This window comes from Rattus norvegicus, chromosome 8 (genome assembly GCF_021556685.1).
Source record: "Rattus norvegicus strain SHRSP/BbbUtx chromosome 8, alternate assembly SHRSP_T2T, whole genome shotgun sequence".
NCBI lineage: Eukaryota > Metazoa > Chordata > Mammalia > Rodentia > Muridae > Rattus > Rattus norvegicus.
Window position 1 is genome coordinate 128,980,466 of NC_141541.1, and position 17,653 is coordinate 128,998,118.

At 48.8% G+C, this 17,653-nt stretch overlaps 1 long non-coding RNA gene across 5 annotated transcripts; it reads left to right on the forward strand.

Moving 5' to 3' along the window:
• The first annotated feature begins 2 nt into the window (after nt 1-2).
• LOC120094302 (uncharacterized) lies at nt 3-16,211 on the forward strand. 5 transcript variants are annotated; one of them, NR_190873.1, is given in 4 exon segments: nt 3-255; nt 2,082-2,265; nt 15,128-15,214; nt 15,674-16,211. It is a non-coding gene; the product is annotated as an uncharacterized LOC120094302 (long non-coding RNA).
• Nucleotides 16,212-17,653: the final 1,442 nt, after the last annotated feature.

Consider the following 17,653-nt stretch of genomic DNA (forward strand, 5'->3'; position numbering starts at 1 on the left):
ATGACATCTGTGTACCAGAATGTTCTGAAGGAATCCTCAATCACCACTGAAAATGTATTAGCTTTCTGCCACTGCCATGGCATGTGTGAGAAGTGTGATGTGGGCCTCAGGAGACTCAGAGCAGGGTGACAGCAGGGACAGGCTCCTTCTGGAGACAGTAAGATGATCCATTCCTTCTTTACACTGTGTTGGCTGAGAGCTGACCGCACTTCTCCCTCTCTCTGATCCCCCTCCTGGTCATCAAAGATGTCAAGGGTGAGTCCAAATCCCTCCCACCAGGACTTTATCATCCCTCAGGTCAATTCCTTAGGCCTTCTCTTCTGCTATTCTGATGATTTTTGTCACTAGATTGGTCCACCCAGACTTCAGGGAAATCTCCTCTTGAGGTACTCAGCCTTAATCATATCTGAAAATCCATTTTGCTGGTAACACATTCCGATGTCCCAGGGGTTCTGGCAATACACATTTCCCGGGGCACTTCCATTGATGGAACGCAACAGAAAAACCCTTTGTCAGCCTGTCTACTCACAAGGCCAGGATCAAGGATGCTCCCTTTTTGGATCTAGGCCACCTAGTCTGAGACAGGAAAATGCAAGCTTGGGTTATTGTTAGGTCTCACACGATAAGAGACCTTAAGACAGGAGACAATAAGTCAGCTCGTGGGAACATGGAAGTGGTTCTGGCTGGCTCAGTTAAAACTGGTAATTACATGATTGATTTATAAGAGTGGAAACGCACAAAAGAAAAAACTAAACCAGCTACAAACACTTCTGCTTAGACCCGTATGTACACCAGCAACCTTTAGCATCGGTCTTTATTTAAGCATTGCCAACCATGATGCTGTGAGTGTGTGTGTGTGTGTGTGTGTGTGTGTGTGTGTGTGTGTGTGTGTAAATGTGAGTGTGCTCTGTACTCTATGCCACACTGTGTGTCACTTGGAGTTTCTGTTGCTTTAAAGTAGAACAATGACTTAGAAACAGGCAAAGGGCCAACTCCCAAACCTCCCCCTCTATACCACCAAGATGTTAAAACTTTACCCTTCATCCCTCAGGGTAAAACATACCCTTTTATTCCTACAGCAAAATGGTTTTTTGATAACTCACATTTCCCAAGTTTCTCAAAGTATTCAACCTATGTTTACCGTTACCTTAAGCTGGAGTGACAGACTGCACCCAGTGTGGTCAGTCACCTGCCTCAGCCTTACACCCACCGAAGCTGGCAGGTCAGCACCAAGGGGACACCTGGGTGACAGAGCATTCATTGCTACTCATGCCAGAGAGCATCGTGTAACTTGATGAGCTTCTAAAAACCTTTTGAGGATCAACTTGGGTCAGCACACCCCTGAAGACTCTCTAGTTAAGAGACATCTCCTCAGGGGAGCAGAGAGGTATTCTGGTTGGCTGACTTCTAGAACCTCTTCCTCCCCATATACTCCACTGCAGTTTGCTAGACCTATTTGTCTGTGGAAACCAGTACACACACAGAGGGTTAGTGAACCATCCTGGGAAACAGGACCCATTATTGGTTGAGGGCAAAGACCAGTAGACACAGGAGCTAAATACAGCAGCTGCTATTGCAATGGTTCTTTTGGAAAGAAGCCATGCCAATCATTTCCACGCTGTCTAATGACCGCTTTGGGCTGTAATGGCAGGACTGGGGTGGGGTTAAAAGGCCTTTGAAGTCTGAAGTGTTTATTACTCAAAATAACATCTCCCCTGGAGCATGGATTTGACCGGACCAAGTTGGTTTTGCATTTGCCACTAACCGTGTGGCCTCGAAGCAGCCACTCTTCCTCTATGTGCTTCAGCTTCTTCATCGTGAGGCGACAGACACAGTGTGCACATTGCTCAGGGCCTGCACCAGAAGTGGATGTGGATAGCAAGTCTCAGAAGATGGGCAAAAAGATGGCTCCATGGCTCTACCTGTGTCCAAGCAGAAGCCAGCAGCACACACAACACCCCTCCCCCTCCCCCAAGCCCCCACTCTCACCTCCACCCCCCCCAGAGGTCCTGGTGCCCTAGGCCCCTGCTCTGCAGGTTTCTGGTGCCAGGATGCTGCTCCAATACAGGCCTTTTATGTAGTCCTTTTATGTAGTGCAAGGAAGGCAGAGGCTACCATGGCTGACTCCAGCTTCAAGGAGAGGAAGCAGTTCAGGCCTTGACAATCTGCACCAGAGGAACCCAGCGGAGTCATCCCTGGGCCTTGGAAGCCAAGCCATCCTTCAAGATGAGTACTCCCTTTGCGGTGCGGTTGACTCTAAGGTCAGTGAGCTTTCGGCTAAAACTGCTTCTGGCGAAGAAATCCCACGAAAGGAGAAAGAGCAAAGGGTGGAGAAAATGGGTGGGTGTGCGGCTCAGCTGGGAATTCGTCAAGCATGCGTGAGGCCAGGGGATCAGCATTTTGAGATCATCTCTGACTACACAATGAGAGAAACAAAGTCGACAAAATCATCTATACACGATGACCTGATATCCAACTTAGGATCCGCAATTAAATCTAGAAAATATCGCTTGCTTGCTACATGAGACACTAAGAACCACTTGTGTGGGAGCTCTTCTGACTCACTTCTGGGTCACTTAGAACCAGAGAATCCTTCCCTCTGGGTTCGTTAGATACAACAGAGGAAACCATCATTGTAAAAGATTTCTCTGCTTTGTTCCTAAGTAATGACACAGAGACCTTATATTGATTTTAAGCTTCTTGCAGTATAGCTGGGAAGATTCTGATCTACTCTAACCAGACAATGCTGGTCTTAGTCTACTTCCCAGCCTGCCTCCCAGCCACGTGGCCAGTTACCTGCCATCTTGATCACTCACTGACTTCCTCCTTCCACATCCTGATGGCAATTCGCCAGAGTCCTACCCAAGTCCCGCCCCTTCCTATCCTGCCCTGCCACAGGGTGATCAGCCTAAGAGATGAGGAAGAACAATGCTCCACAAAATACTGAGTGGAAAATGCCCCACAATAATGACAACACCAAAGTATGGCCAGCAAGCAGATCTCAGGTGCAGAAATCAGCACTCGAACACACAGTGCGCAAAGTATAGGCCAGCACACTACCACCGAGGGTGGGGGTGTGGCCAATGGTGGAGGCGTGGCCAGTATGGAGATGTGATGGGTGTGGGCGTGGCCAGGGTAGGCTTGGCACCCACAGCAGTGGGATACAGCTGGATACTGTGCAACCTGAACAGCGCACAGCTGCGGTCACTCTTTTTTTTTTTTTTTTTTTGGTTCTTTTTTTCGGAGCTGGGGACCGAACCCAGGGCCTTGCGCTTCCTAGGTAAGCGCTCTACGACTGAGCTAAATCCCCAGCCCCAGCTGCGGTCACTCTTAACAGAAATGTTTAACCTAAATTATCCTGAAGACATGCAGCTGGGTCAGGAAGGGTGGAGGGGAGTAGGCTTCAGAAAAGTCGAAGGTGGTTTGTAATCTTTGGCTGGGTTGTGGGCTGGGGAGATGGTTCGGTCGGTAAAGTGCCTCCCATGCAAGCATGAAGGCCTGGATCCAATCCCTAGCACCTTTGTAAGAACCAGGCCCTGCAGCACACGTATGTAATCCTAACACTGGGCACAGGGCAGAGATGGCTCACACAGGTGGATCCCCAGAGCTGATTGGCTGGCCAGCCTAGCCAACCAGTGAGCCCCAGGTTCAGTGAGAAATCCCAGCTCAAAAGACAATTTAGAGAGAAACTGAGGAAGGTAACCAGTGTCAACCACTAGCTTCCACATGTATACACCTACAAGCACACGCACATGCACATAAACAACTGCTAGCTCCTACATGTATGCACATACAAACACACACATGCACATAAAACAGAAGATGATAAAGGAGCTTTAGAGGACTTTGGATTAGGGCCGGGTGGCAGTTGTTGGGAAGGGACTGTCCTTGCTCTTGGAACCCAATCTGAGTATTCAGGAGCAAAACGCCACAGTATCTACAGCTGATTTGTCAGAGGTTCTGTCTACAATGGGGGTAGAAGGGACACAAAGCAGGAATTTTAAGCCCAAAGGCCCTTCTAGAAATTGGGAACCTGGAATCTAGACCTGGCTGCTGAGGACATAGCCCCAAGTCCCTGAGTGGCGATTTTTCTTACAGAATAGAGGCTCCCCAGTGTGCCCAGCACTGGGCGGTCACCAGACTTCTCCAGAACTTTCCCTGACAGATGGCCTGTGTCTGTTGAACTGATATCCTCAGGTACCACAGCCTATAATTGTATCTGTGTTTGAGCTGTTATCTGCATCAACATCTATATAGTATCAACACACGCTCAGAAAGTGTGCCAGTCGGCCCATCCCGCTCTAAGATCACGCTGAAAACATTCTGGTTTCCCTGTTTGCAAAGTCATTTCCTCTGTGCAGCTGTCAGTCAGAGCCATGTCACTTAGCACGACGCCCTTCCCAGCAAGCTCACGATGCCTCTCTCCCCAGTGGCCCAAGAGGCCCTGGGGGAGCTGGGGACTGACGGGCAAGCACACTCAGACCAGCACATCCACACATGACAGGCCTAAACCAGAACTCATCATTCCAAAAAAAGAGCGCTGGACGTGCAACTAAAACCACCTTAAATGAACCCGATGTTGTTTAAGGGTAGGACAGAGATCATCTCAAAGCAGGTGGAACCTGCCCTTAGCTGGTGTCTAGACTTGTTCTGATAGAAGGAAGGAAGAAGAGAGTATGACAAGGACATCCTCATGAGAGAGACAGAGAAGGGGTCCCTTCTAAGCCACCTTGCTTCTTCCGTAAACCCAGCTATGTAAAGCATGAAGTTTGCCTTGCCAATGAAGGGACCCAGAGGCCTCGACAGCACCATCCAGAATCTGACATCAGTGAGCAGCCACCACCTCCAGACGATGCCGCACAAACCCCCTTTAGTCAGATATTGTTTCCTGATGCTGAGAGACCCTAACAGCTCTGAGAGATCCCTGTTGGCTGCCACACCTTTCTTTTCAAATCAAAGCATTCTTGGCTGTGGTGTTGCATGCCAGGCCTAGACTATCAGTGTGGCAAAAGGATGGCCACTTCATGTCTGAGCACTCCCTAGGATCGGTCTGAAGGGGAGTGTGTTCCCAGCCTGGAGAAAGGCCACTAAAGGCAGAGGGAGGTGGAGACATTGTCTTTTGTGAACACTCTCCTTGCTACCCATGGGAAAGCAAAGCTTCCCTCAGCTACCCACAGTGCGGTGCCAAGGAGGAGAAAGACCTCAGGCTGTGCCAAGAGAAACACTGCACAGGGAATAGGCAGAGGACCTGTCACGACTTGGCGAGGGGGGAGGCAGAGATACCATTCTGGTCCCTGAAGTCTTAGGAGCCAAATCAGAAAAGGGATGAGCAAAAGGCACAGGGCTGCCTCCCGCTCTGAGGTGCACCGAAGGCATTGAGGCATCAGGTCGTGGGAAGACAGGACATGGCTTGATTGTGGTGCCACTAAAAGGGAGTCACGAATCCATATGAGATAAACTTGAGGTGCAGCCCTACCCTTACAACCTCTGCACCTCAGCTGGCGGGCAGTTGGAGGGGCAGGAGAAGGATTTTCAGTTACCCCAAGGCCCTAAACCAGGTGGTGAAGAATGAATGAATGAATGGACTCTAAATGAGGATTGCTTGCCTTTACCTGGTGGCTCTGTTCTAATACAAAACCATCTTTCCAATGACTAAAATGTAAACTTCAGTTTTACTTGGTCAACAACATGAATTCCCTACCTCCCATCATGACAATCCACAACAGGAGAGAAAAACACGGGGCCACAAGGCCATGAGTCAAAAAATAAAATAAAATAAAAAAATAAAAATGACATTGAAGACCCGGGGGACAGTCAGTAAAGCACTTACCTTACAAACCTGAGGGTCAGAGTTTGAGAAAGCCAGAACACACCTGTAGTTCCAACGCTACACAGTGGGAGGCAGGCAGCTCCCTGGAAACTTGTGGCCCAATTAGACTGGGTTAGACAGCAGAGTTCTAGGCCAATGAGAGACCCTGTCCCAAGCAAAAGACAGAAGGAATCTGAGGAACAACAACCAGAGATTATCCTCTGACATCCACATGTGCACCATGCTTGCAAGCATCCACACCACAGACACACACACACACACACACACACACACACACACACACACACACTAAAATACACAATAATTTTTTTTTTGGTTCTTTTTTTCGGAGCTGGGGACCGAACCCAGGGCCTTGCGCTTCCTAGGCAAGCGCTCTACCACTGAGCTAAATCCCCAACCCCTCACAATAATTTTATAAATCACATTTACACTCCTTCATGTTTGGACCTTTGGATCTGAAAAGCTAATATGAGCTTTGAGAACATGAGTTGCAGCCCAGAGGCTTGCAGGGGTGGGGTTTGGGGGATGCTGCATGGCACTGGGGTGGTGACAGCCTTTCCTGGGGGACCTGAGAACCTGTAACTCCTACTACCCCACTTTGTGGGGGACCTAATGGTTGCAGGATCCAGTCACCCACACATGTCACCCAGAGCATAAGCAGGGACCCTTTTGTTGGATCCACGAGGGTTCTGCTCGAATCCACGCCTGCTTTTGTGCTCATTCAGTAAAATGCTTGCCTTACCCATGAGGACCTGCTTTGGGATCCTAGCACCCATGCAAAAGCTGAAACCCAATGCTGGGAGAAGGAGACAGGGAGATCCCTGGAGCTCTCTCAGGTTTGATGAGAGACCTCATATCTCACAAAATAAAGTGGACAATGGTCAAGGAAGATAGAAGTCAACCTCATTCTCTCTTACACAGACACACACACAGTGACACACACAAAGATATATATACACACACACAGACATACACAGACACAAAGACACACAGACATACACATAGACACAGACTCACACACACAGACACAAATGCACACACACACAGACATACACACACAGACACAGAGACACACACATAGACATATACACACAGAGAGACAGTCATACAGATACACACACATATACACAGACATACACAGACACAAAGACACACAAACAGACATACACACAGACACAAAGACAGATGACATACACATAGACACACACAGACTCACACACACAGATACACACACACACACACAGACACACACAGACATATACCCAGACACACAGACACAGAGACACACAAAGACACACACACAGTCATATACACACAGAGAGACACTCATACACACACACACACACACACACACACACACACACACACACGGGAGTGATCAGAGTGGTTTGTGTTCACACAGAACTCTAAGCAGCTCTGGACCAGCCTTTGAGTCCTATAGATCAGGAAAATGAGCAAAATGCCAGGCAGGTTTTGGACCCAATTAAAACCCACAGTGCAGGCTGAGGGGGGAAATGAGGGGTAGCTGTTTACCGTGGTCTATCAGGGATGACCTCATCTCCCAGCACAGGCAAAGGGCAAGGGCGTAGGTCTTCGTGTGTTTCAACCTCAATGCATTTCTGATTGTGGATGCTCAGGAAGTCGGGGATTCTGTCACCGGCCCGTGTTTGCTCTCCAGTCACTGTATCAGCCAAATTGACATCATCTGGTGTCAACAGTGCCCACATCGAGCTCTGGCTGGGGATTAGCAGGAAAATATCAGCTTGTGAGAAAGCTCAGAGCCACTGTGAGGGGCAGCTCCTAAGGGCCTTTTCTTGCCTAAGCCAAGCAGTTGTAGACAAACTGGGGCTGATGAGACAGAAACTGGCTCCCCAGACAGGCACAAGTCAGCCCTTTATGGTCAAATCAAGGTCTCATGGAACACGGGAAGATGCTTATTCCACACTTTGTGAAATTCTGGAGACCAGTTACAATCAGCAAGAACACCAAGTGTGCTGGTACACGTCTGTAAACCCCGCAGCTCAACAGCAGGGAGAGGTAGGAAGATTCGGTGTTCAGCTTACACAGTAAGTTTGAGGCCAGCTTGGGCCAGAAACCCTGTACCCTGGCCCTACTCCAAAAGGTGGGGATGGTTAAACAGCAAATTGTACTTTTTATATGGAAAAAACTAAATGTGATATTTTAATAGGTAGGTAGATAGATACAGATACAGATACAGATACAGATACAGATACAGATACAGATACAGATACAGATACAGATACAGATACAGATACAGATACAGATATAGATGTATCTGTTTGAGAAAAGCAATTCAAGCTGGTCCACTCCCTGCCATTATCTTAGACCAGCCATTTCCTTGGGTCATGGATCTGGTGACAAACCAGATGTGGTGACAAACTTCTCCCTGGAGAGGACATACACCTAAGGACTTCTGGCTACAGTTTCAGCTCTAATCCTTTCCTTGACAAGCCTGAGGCGGACTTCTGTTGGCCCGGCTTCCCACACTCCTTGCTCTTCCATGGATAACTCTGTCTCCACTTTAGCCTCTCACTAGAGGTTGGAGCACATGACCTCAAGATGAGCCAATCAGTGCCTGACATTCCCCTAGCTATGGGGATTGGTTCAGGGACAACTAAGACTTAAGGAAAATTCTATGAAAGCTGTAGAAGCTTTTGCTCCAGCCTGGACTGCCACAGCTGTGGGATTAGAAAGTGGGGATGAGTCTGTATTTAACACAAAATAATCAGAGCCCAGAAGTGAGAGGAACCAGGTCTTCTGAGGGTTCAAATCTGTCATTAGCACATGGGTGGGAAGATACCCATGTGCCTTGGTGTCTGATGTGGGAGCAGCCTAGCTATAACTTTAAATCCCTACTTTTAATGATGGTCCTTAAATGCATTAACCTCCCTTCTAGCCCACCACCCACCAGAGGCAGTGGAAAAGAAAGGATACGGGGAAGTGGATCTGTTTAGAAATGGTTCTTTGGAGCAACTTCCAACTGCATTGTCAGGAAATCAGCAGTTCAGTTCACAGATCAGCAGCGGCAGCACGATCCACTTGCAAACACTTCGTGAATATATATACCAGCAGTCCAGCGGTAGCACAACCTAGCAGGAACAGCCAGCCCCAGCCGAATCAGCAGGACTCAATGGGAGGAACCAGGACCATTAAGAGTGACAGCAGTTCTCGGTTGTATCTCTCTCAACAAAGTGAAGGTCAGGGAAGACTGGAGACCAAGCAGCATTGCAGAGCCGGCTCCATGAGCGAGCCCCTCTCACTCTCTATTGAGTCCTATTTATACTCCCTCCAAACATTACGTGTCCTCCACGGGTCTTGTCTCACCCTGTGTCTTGCCTTAGCATGTGATTCTGTCTTAGCAAAACTCCACGTTGGGTCTGTATCAGCTGACATCACTCTGCCAATCTGCCAGAGTATGAGGAGGCGGCAAGAAACCACCAGCACACCACCGGAAGTTTTCTTGGTGCCTTTCTCTCTATGGAGTCATGACTCCATGTAAGGTGGACCAATACATGTGTGTTGTTAGCAAAGAATCCTTCATCACGTGTCCTTTCACGTGCTTGCTTTAGCAGAACATCCTTTCACCTGTGTTGGCTTCAGGAAAACAAGCCTTCATGTGTTTGCCCCAGAAAAACAGCATCCGACACAACTGAGTCTCCAAAGAACCCTTAACTTTCCACTTCTCCCGGCTGTTTCTTCAAGGATGTTTGACCACAGCTCTTCAAGCACGTCTTCCATATGCCCTTGATAGATGACATTAATTCCCTGGGTCCCACCACACTGGGCATAGAGGACTGTATTCTACAAGCTTGTTCCACCGCTGTGATAAAATACCCTGATAAAGACAGTGTAAGGAAGGGAGGGTTGCTGGGCTCACAGTTGGAGGCACCTACACTTGGAAGCAGAGACCCAAGACTGCTGATACTCAGTCTCCTTTCTTCTTTTTGCAGTTCAGGACCCAGACCAGAGAACAGCACTGTTCATTTTTATGGTGGGTCTTCCTATCTCAATTAATCAAACCAAGACAACCCCTCACAGGCAAGCCCAGAAGCTGGTCTCCTAGGTGATCTAGAGCCTGTCAAGTTGGCACCAGCCATCATGAGAATACTATATTGCCAGTGTGAGGAATTCTTCACTGTCAATGTAAACTGATTAAAAAGTACCCAGGGTATTAGTGATAAACACCTTTATGTGTCCAGAGAGGATTAACTGAGGTGGGGTGAGGGCCCCCAGGCCATGGGACAGGGTTCCTTGAAAGTAAGAGGGAGAAAGGAAGAAATTGAACTGAGTCCTGGCTTCTCTCTCTCTCTCTCTCTCTCTCTCTCTCTCTCTCTCTCTCTCTCTCTCTCTCTCTCTCTCTGCTACCTTGTGTTATCGGCACCACACTACCCAGCTGCGAGGGTTTCACAATGGGAAAAGCCTCCCGCACTTCAAGACCAATCAGGACGCAGGGAATAAGAGTTATGACCAGGGCCTGGGCTCAGTGATATGTACAGAGTCCTCTGCTTACTGCAGAAGCTAACTGCACCCAACAGGTTAGTAGCAAAGAATGGATAATACCAAGTGCCAGGGTTGTTTATAAAGAAATTTATCAAAGCTTCTGTGGCTTTGATAAATTTATCATGAAATGCTGTGCTGAAGCCAGGCCCAGCCAGAGCTCAGTTCAACTGTGATCACAACTGGAGGCACGCTGAAGGTTCTGGGTTTAGGAACATCAAGCACCTGTGTGTGTGTGTGTGTGTGTGTGTGTGTGTTTGTGTGTGTGTGTGCATGTGAATGCATTTGTGTTTGCACACGTGTGTGTATGCATGTATGTATAAGTGTATGTGCTTGGGCACATGTGTGTGCAAGCACACGTGTTTATGTGTTTGTGCAGATGTGTATGTGTGTGCATTGTGTGTGTGCATTGTGTATGTGCATGTGCATGTGTGTATGTGTGTGTGCCTGTGCACATACAAGTATAGAAAGTCATAAACTCTTTGCAAAGCAGAGGGCACTTTGGAAATAGCCCTTCCCGGACTGTGAGTTAATTAAACCTCCCTTTTAAATCCTACTTACTTTTCTCCCAGCAGCCCTGGGCATATTAGACAGGCCCATAAGACCCATCTTTGTGGGTTTATGGGATGTTAGCCAGGCTGCTGGACAGACCTACAATCCAAGACACTTGGCACAAGAGGAAGAGTCCAAGGCCAGTCTGGGAAATGCGGTATGACTCTGTCTCAAAAATAAAATAAGATAAAATAAAATATTTATTCGGCTAGAGCTCAGTGATAGATCAGTAGCCTAGCATTCACAGGTCCTAGGTTCAATATCCAGCACTGCTAAATACGCACACATGTATACATACCTGGTATGGGGATAGAGGGAGGGAGAGATAGGTAGGTGGGTAGGTGGGGGGTGGGAGAGAAAGAGAGAGAGAGAGAGAGAGAGAGAGAGAGAGAGAGAGAGAGAGAAGCTTCCAGTCTAGGCTGACACCAGGTGTGGGTAACAGAGAAATCAGGTAAGAAATCTCAGTTCTAGCCAGGAACCTAGATCCCAAAGACATCTCAGCCCCATCTGCCTGCCTCCAGCTCCCTAGGGACTCGGGACTCGGACTTAAACACAGAAACCATCAGTGATACTAAGTTAATGGACTAGAAAGCCAGAAGTCAGTGAGGGCAGTCAGGATCTGAACAGCCTGGACCCTACTGTGCAGGGTTGTGGTGGTTACATGCCTGAGCCCATGACAGGGACTCGGCAGACATGGGAAGCTATAGCTCTTAGAACAGTCTCAGATGCTGCTGTGGAGAGCTAATGATTGCCCAGCTCCTGCAACCCTTCAGGCTCATAGTCCTCATGAAGTGCCAAGTCCTCACCACCACCACCACCACCACGCCTGCCTCTTGGTGCCTGCACAGCCACGAGGCACAGGTCACGTGACCAGCCACGCGGCACAAGTCGGGTGACCAGTCATGTGGTGCAGGTCACGTGATCACTGAGCCTGCTTCTTTCCGTTGCAGAACACTCACCTACCTGCCTTGGCGATCTTTAAGATGATTCCTAGAGGGTTGAGGAGATGGATCAGTGGAAAACAGGGTTGCTCTGAAAACATGAGGAGGACTTGAATTCAGATTCCAAGAACCCACAAAAAGCCAGACATGGTAACACACCCCTGTAACCCCAGCATCCTTATAGCAAGACTGGAGAGAGAGACAGAAGAGCGTCCTGATGCTGTCAGCCCAGCTTGCCTGCTCGTCACAGCAGCATTCACAAGACAGAAGACAAAAGACCAAAATCAGAGCCTGTGCTCCGACACCACAAGCACATGTGGCACATGTGAATCACGGTGTACACACCAAATGCACACACAAAGAGACACACACAGACAGACACATCATTTTTGAAAGAGCAGACACCCCCTTGTCTGGCAGGCCTGAAGCCTTGAAGCTTCTTCCTTAAGTCCTGTGACACTGGTGGGGGAGGTGGTGTTCATAAAGCTCTTAGCTGAACGCTCCTCTCTCCACCCACTCCTACGCTTCCTCCCCAAACCTAAAACCGTGAATGCCCACTAATGAAGGTATGTGTCTTCCACGGCCTTAACCAGTACACACCAGAGGCCAGGTAGTTGTCTGAGCCTACTCAGCAGGAGGGAGAATGGTGGGTATCAGCCAAGTCAGAGAAGAGCTGCAGCCAAGCAGACAAACATGGTAGGGCTCGGGCAGCCACAGGCTTCTGAGAAAAGCAGCCCACTTTCTTACGCTGCTCACTTGGCTTTTAAGTAAGATTTGCTCTGTGCTCACAGTACCTCAGGGCTCTCATACCATGCCTCAAAATCCACTCTGTTTCCTCAGACTGTGAGCTCCATATTGGGGTGGGTATTGGAGGCAGTGTCACTGTCTAAATCATGTAACTTTAAACTAGCCCCTTCCCCAGCCAGAGTCTTGCTTTGCCTCCAGTGAAAGCCGATCCTCCCAGGAGAATGCATCCCATCTAGTTGAGATTTATGCTAACGGCCCTCGAGCCTCTCTGATTCAGTTTAGATCTTTTTAAACGCCTTGATTAAATTTGGATTTTCCAAAAATGTCAGAAGACTTTGAATCAGGAAGTGCAAATTCGTCACAAGTTTGCCAAAGTGTGGGACGATTCTCTCCTTCAGCCCTTCACGCTCTTTCGCTCTTTCGTGACTGAGACCCGTGGTTTACACAAATGGGTACATATTTAGCATGACGGCTGAGGAAAAACACTTGCCAGGATCACACCCCATCTCCCTTGCCTCACAGGCTCCGGGCACCTTGTAGGTCAAGGCAAGCTTGGGTCTCTTCAGTCCCCTGACCACGTCTGCACACAGCCAGGCTGTGAGTTCCAAGTTAACTCAGCTGCCCCCTTAGGAAGACACAGGACGGCTGCAGCAAATCTCTCAGAGGTGAGATGACTGAAGCAGAGCAAGCGTCTTTGCCACATCTCGGCGCTGATCACCAGCGTTTGGACGACAGACAGGGATTCTCCAACACCCAGGCTTGGCTTCCTTGACAGGTGGAGCTGACACAGTGACGGCCCCCCCTCCGGGAAGCCCATTTTCTGGCAGATGATGGGGGAGGAAGCTGTGAATGGCCCAGGTTCTCCTATCCTTTGCAATCTGACAGCAGTGACAAGTCCCAGTGGCCATGGAAACAAGCTGGAACAGGAAGGACAAGTGTTGGGGACATTGGCAGCTGGGGAACATGTTTGGGACATTTCCTCCTATGTCTGAGTTCTCCCTCAGCTCCAGCAGCTGAGCAACCCTGCAGGGAATCTAAACAGGACCAGGATCGCAGTTTGACCTGGCTTTTGAATAACTTTCTGCCAGCGTCTCGGGCCTAGGCTGGCCCTAACTTGCCATGTAACCAAGGATGACTTTAATTTTTGATCCTCCTGCGCCTACCTCCCAACCTAGTTACGGGTCTGTGCCCCTCCTAGTTCTACCCAATGCAGGGAATCAATCCCAGGTGCTCTGTGCATGCTAAGCAGGCACTGGGTCCCCAGACTGTATTTGCTGAGTATCTGTAGGTAATAGAAAAATCCCAATTGGTGGCTGAGACAAGTAGGTTTTAAATTTGTTGACAAGCCAGACAGGGCTGATAGGACAGCTCCAGAGTCCATTGCAGAATACCTCAGCATTGCAGGAAGCTTCTAGTAGGTTTCTGCACCCCAGATCCTTCCACTGGGCTTGTCATGGGTAGAATCAGCAAGGAGTAAGAATGGCTTCCCAAGGATTCTTCAAAAAGCCAACATGGGGACTGGGGATGTGGCTCAGTTGGTAGACTGCTTGTTTACCACACACAGAACACCTGGGTTTGATCCCTAGCATGGAGTAAAATTGGGCATGATGGCTCGAGTCTGTCAAGCAGCACCGGAGCAGTGAGGTTGAAGTTTGGGGGTTCAAGGTCATCCTTAGCTATGTAGAAAGTTCAAAGCCATCCTGAGCTACACGAGGCCCTGTCTTTAAAAAGTGGGGAGGGAGGGGACAAGAAAGGGAGAAAAGAAGGGAAAGAAGAAGGGGGTGAGGGAAAGAAGTGAGGACGAAGGCTGAGGTATATACCCCAGTTTCCAGAAGCCAGATGTGGCGGTGCACTCCTATATATCCCAGCAGGTAGGAATCTGAGGCAGGAGGATCTTATGTCTGAGGCCAGTCTGATTTACACAGAAAATACCTGTCACACACACACACAAAGTCACAAAAGTCGCAACATCTTTTCCCACCCCTCTCCCCGACTCTGTAACAACCACCATATGACTTCTTTTTTAAATTCTTAACGTTTTAGTACATTTACTTATTGTGAGTGGGAACACAGGTGAACCAAGGCCCACACCTGGAAATCAGGGGCAGCTTCAAAGAGCTGGCTCTCCCCTTCCACCATGTGTGTCTGGGGATTGAACCTGTGCTGTCAGGCCTGGTGGCCATGCTTTACTCAGTGGCCCCATTGTGTGTCTTCTGTCACAGAGGCTGGGTTTTCATTATTTAGGACTTCAAACAACTAGAAACCAACAGTCGTCTTCCTTGGCACTCTGACCCTGCACCAGCAGCCTGCTGCCTGTTGCTGCTAAACCACAATTTTGCAGGTCCATCCATCTACCGAGAGGCATCTGCACCGCCTCCAGTTTCAGGCTGTTCTTGTGCTCATTGCGTTTCGCTCTTGGTTAAATCACAATTAGAAAACCTCAGGGCAGACAGACCTGAGTCATGGGGCACAGAGACATTCGACTTCCTGTAGAATTGCAAGATCATTCTGTAAAGTGGCTTTGGTTTCTCACTCCCAGGGGCAATATGCAGGTGTCCAGCTGCTCACATGGGGAGCTCTGGGAGGAGCCGAGAGTAGCCCACTGTCCACCTTTGGACCTGGCCAGGTGAGTAAATGGGACTCCAGTCTGGATGAGAACCACTCTGGAGTTGAGGGAGTCAATGGGTTACCACCCAAGTTCCAGGTAGGAGTGTAAGGGTGTTACAATTGCCTCTGCACACAACTTGACTTTGACTGTCACCTTGACACACACCAGTCATCTGGGGAGAGAGAGCCTCAGTTAAATTGTTTCCACTGGATTGTCTGTGGGGTATTTTCTTGATTAATGACTGGTGTGGGAGGGTCCTGACCTCTGTGGGCAGTGCCATTTCTAGGCAGGTAGTCCTGGGCTATATAAGAAAACTGAACAGGAACCCAGGGTTGGGGGAATCCAGTAGGCATTCCTCTGTGGTTTCTGCTTCAAGCTCCTGCCTTGAGTTTCTCCCTTGATTTTACTCAGTGATGGACTCTAAGCTGTCCATCTTAGCTTAGTTATCCTACTAAGATAAACCCTCCCCTCCCCAAGTTGCTTTGGGTCATGGAGTTTATCGCAGAAACAGAAAGCAAACAAGGATGCCTTCCCTGGACCTCGAGAGCTGAGCCTTCGCAAGATCAGCGGGTGGAGCCTCACAGCCCACAGAGCAAGCAGCAGAGCAGTGCAGAGCAGGCCCCCACAATGAGAACGTTCACCTCAGGAGAGGGCAAACTCGGGTCTGGGCTCTCTTGCAGGCCTCCAGGCTCACTCAGTATCTGTGGCCCCTCAGCTTTTCCTGTCCCACCCCCAACCCTAAACTTCTCCTGCTCGAGGGCTTTGCTTTCTCCAGCCTCTCATTCCTATAGAACCCTGCCACTGCAGACATGCACTCTCTTCTTGCTCTCTTGGCCCCCGCTCGCACACTTTGGCCCTCCGCATTTACTCTCTGCCACCCTCCCCCACCCCCATGACCCAGCTCCGTCTACTGCTCGTGTTAGTCGACTGCTTTCTCTCCCTGCTCCGAACCCTTCCGGATGCGTCTGGCTGTTCTCTCCCTTGCACCTACAATAAAACCTTCCCTTCGACTATACCTTGGAGAGAACATGTCCTCGTTTCATGCAGCCATGCCCCTGCATCAAGTACTTTACCCACTGGGCTGTCTTTCAAGTCTTTAGGATAAGTCTAGACAGACTGGGGAGGTGCCTCCATGGTTGACAATGTACACTGCCCTTGCAGAGGACCCAAGTTCAGTTCCCAGCATTCACTCTGGGGGGTCTCACAACCACCCGTAATGCTGTTTTTTTGATGTTTTTTTAACTCATGTGCTTCATCCACATGCACAAAGCCACACGCTTTAGAATATATCTAAACCATAACAGGCCCTCAATAAAATGTGAACCCAAGTATGTCATTTATACATATATATACATGCATAATACATATATGAGTGCAATAATACATGTAAGTATAAAGTATGATACATAGTTGATACATGCATGTGCATAGACATACACATACATCCATGAATAAAATAATATATACACATAAGTATATGAACAATAATGTGTGTACATATGTGAACAAAGGTACACAGTACAGTATAGCATGCAGACAGGAGAAACAAGGTGACACAGTACAGCATAGTATGCAGAGAGGAGAGACAGGGTGAGCACAGGAGGCGAAGAACTGACTGCAGGTAACGGATACTTGGGTCATGAAAGACCATCCTAAATTTATGCTTTTCCAGTTTGAACTGTCATACAGTCTTCATTTTCTGGTGGTGGGTAAGTACATCAAAGTAGATTGATAGTGGGCATATGGAATACACTGTGGTGCCCCATGTCTCCGGCACGGCTGCTCTAATTGTAGAGAAAGTCGCTGAAGTGTGGACCTGGCTAGTCTTGCTGTGCAACATCTTTTATTTGTAAGTTCTTAACAAAATCTTAGCTTTAGAGAAATGCAAAGAAAAATACAACGACCCCCAAGAGTGCCAGACTGCTATAGCCGTAACTCAACTAGTTTTGCATCTAGAGACCCACCAGAGGCACCACCTCAGTATTCAGGAGGAAATACACAATGCCAATGTCTTGCCCCAGGCCCAGAGCCTCCAAGGGATAAAGCAGTGATCAATACTTCCTGATAGTAGCTGCAGAACTTGGCTTCTCCACGATCAGATGAACCAGCTGACTGGCTTCCTGGGGAATTATGAGCAAGATGCCACTGCCACCTGGTGGGGACTCTGCATCACAGGCCAGGGTTTCCACTGGGAGCAACCTCACAGCGATGTCCTCAGAACCCAGGACCGCCACAGGACAGACACTAATAGAATAGCTTAGGTTCCCCAACCCTTTCTGGTAACCCTGTTCCCAGAGAGCTCTGGCCTGTAAAATGAGGGTGTCCTCTTCAAAGAGAAGACACTTGAGATTGATGTTTGTAAGGAGTTGTATATGTTACTAGTACATCAGTCAGTGTAGCTGTTCACCAGACCATCAGCTCTTGTGTAGGGCATGGAGATGAGACACAGGACAGACG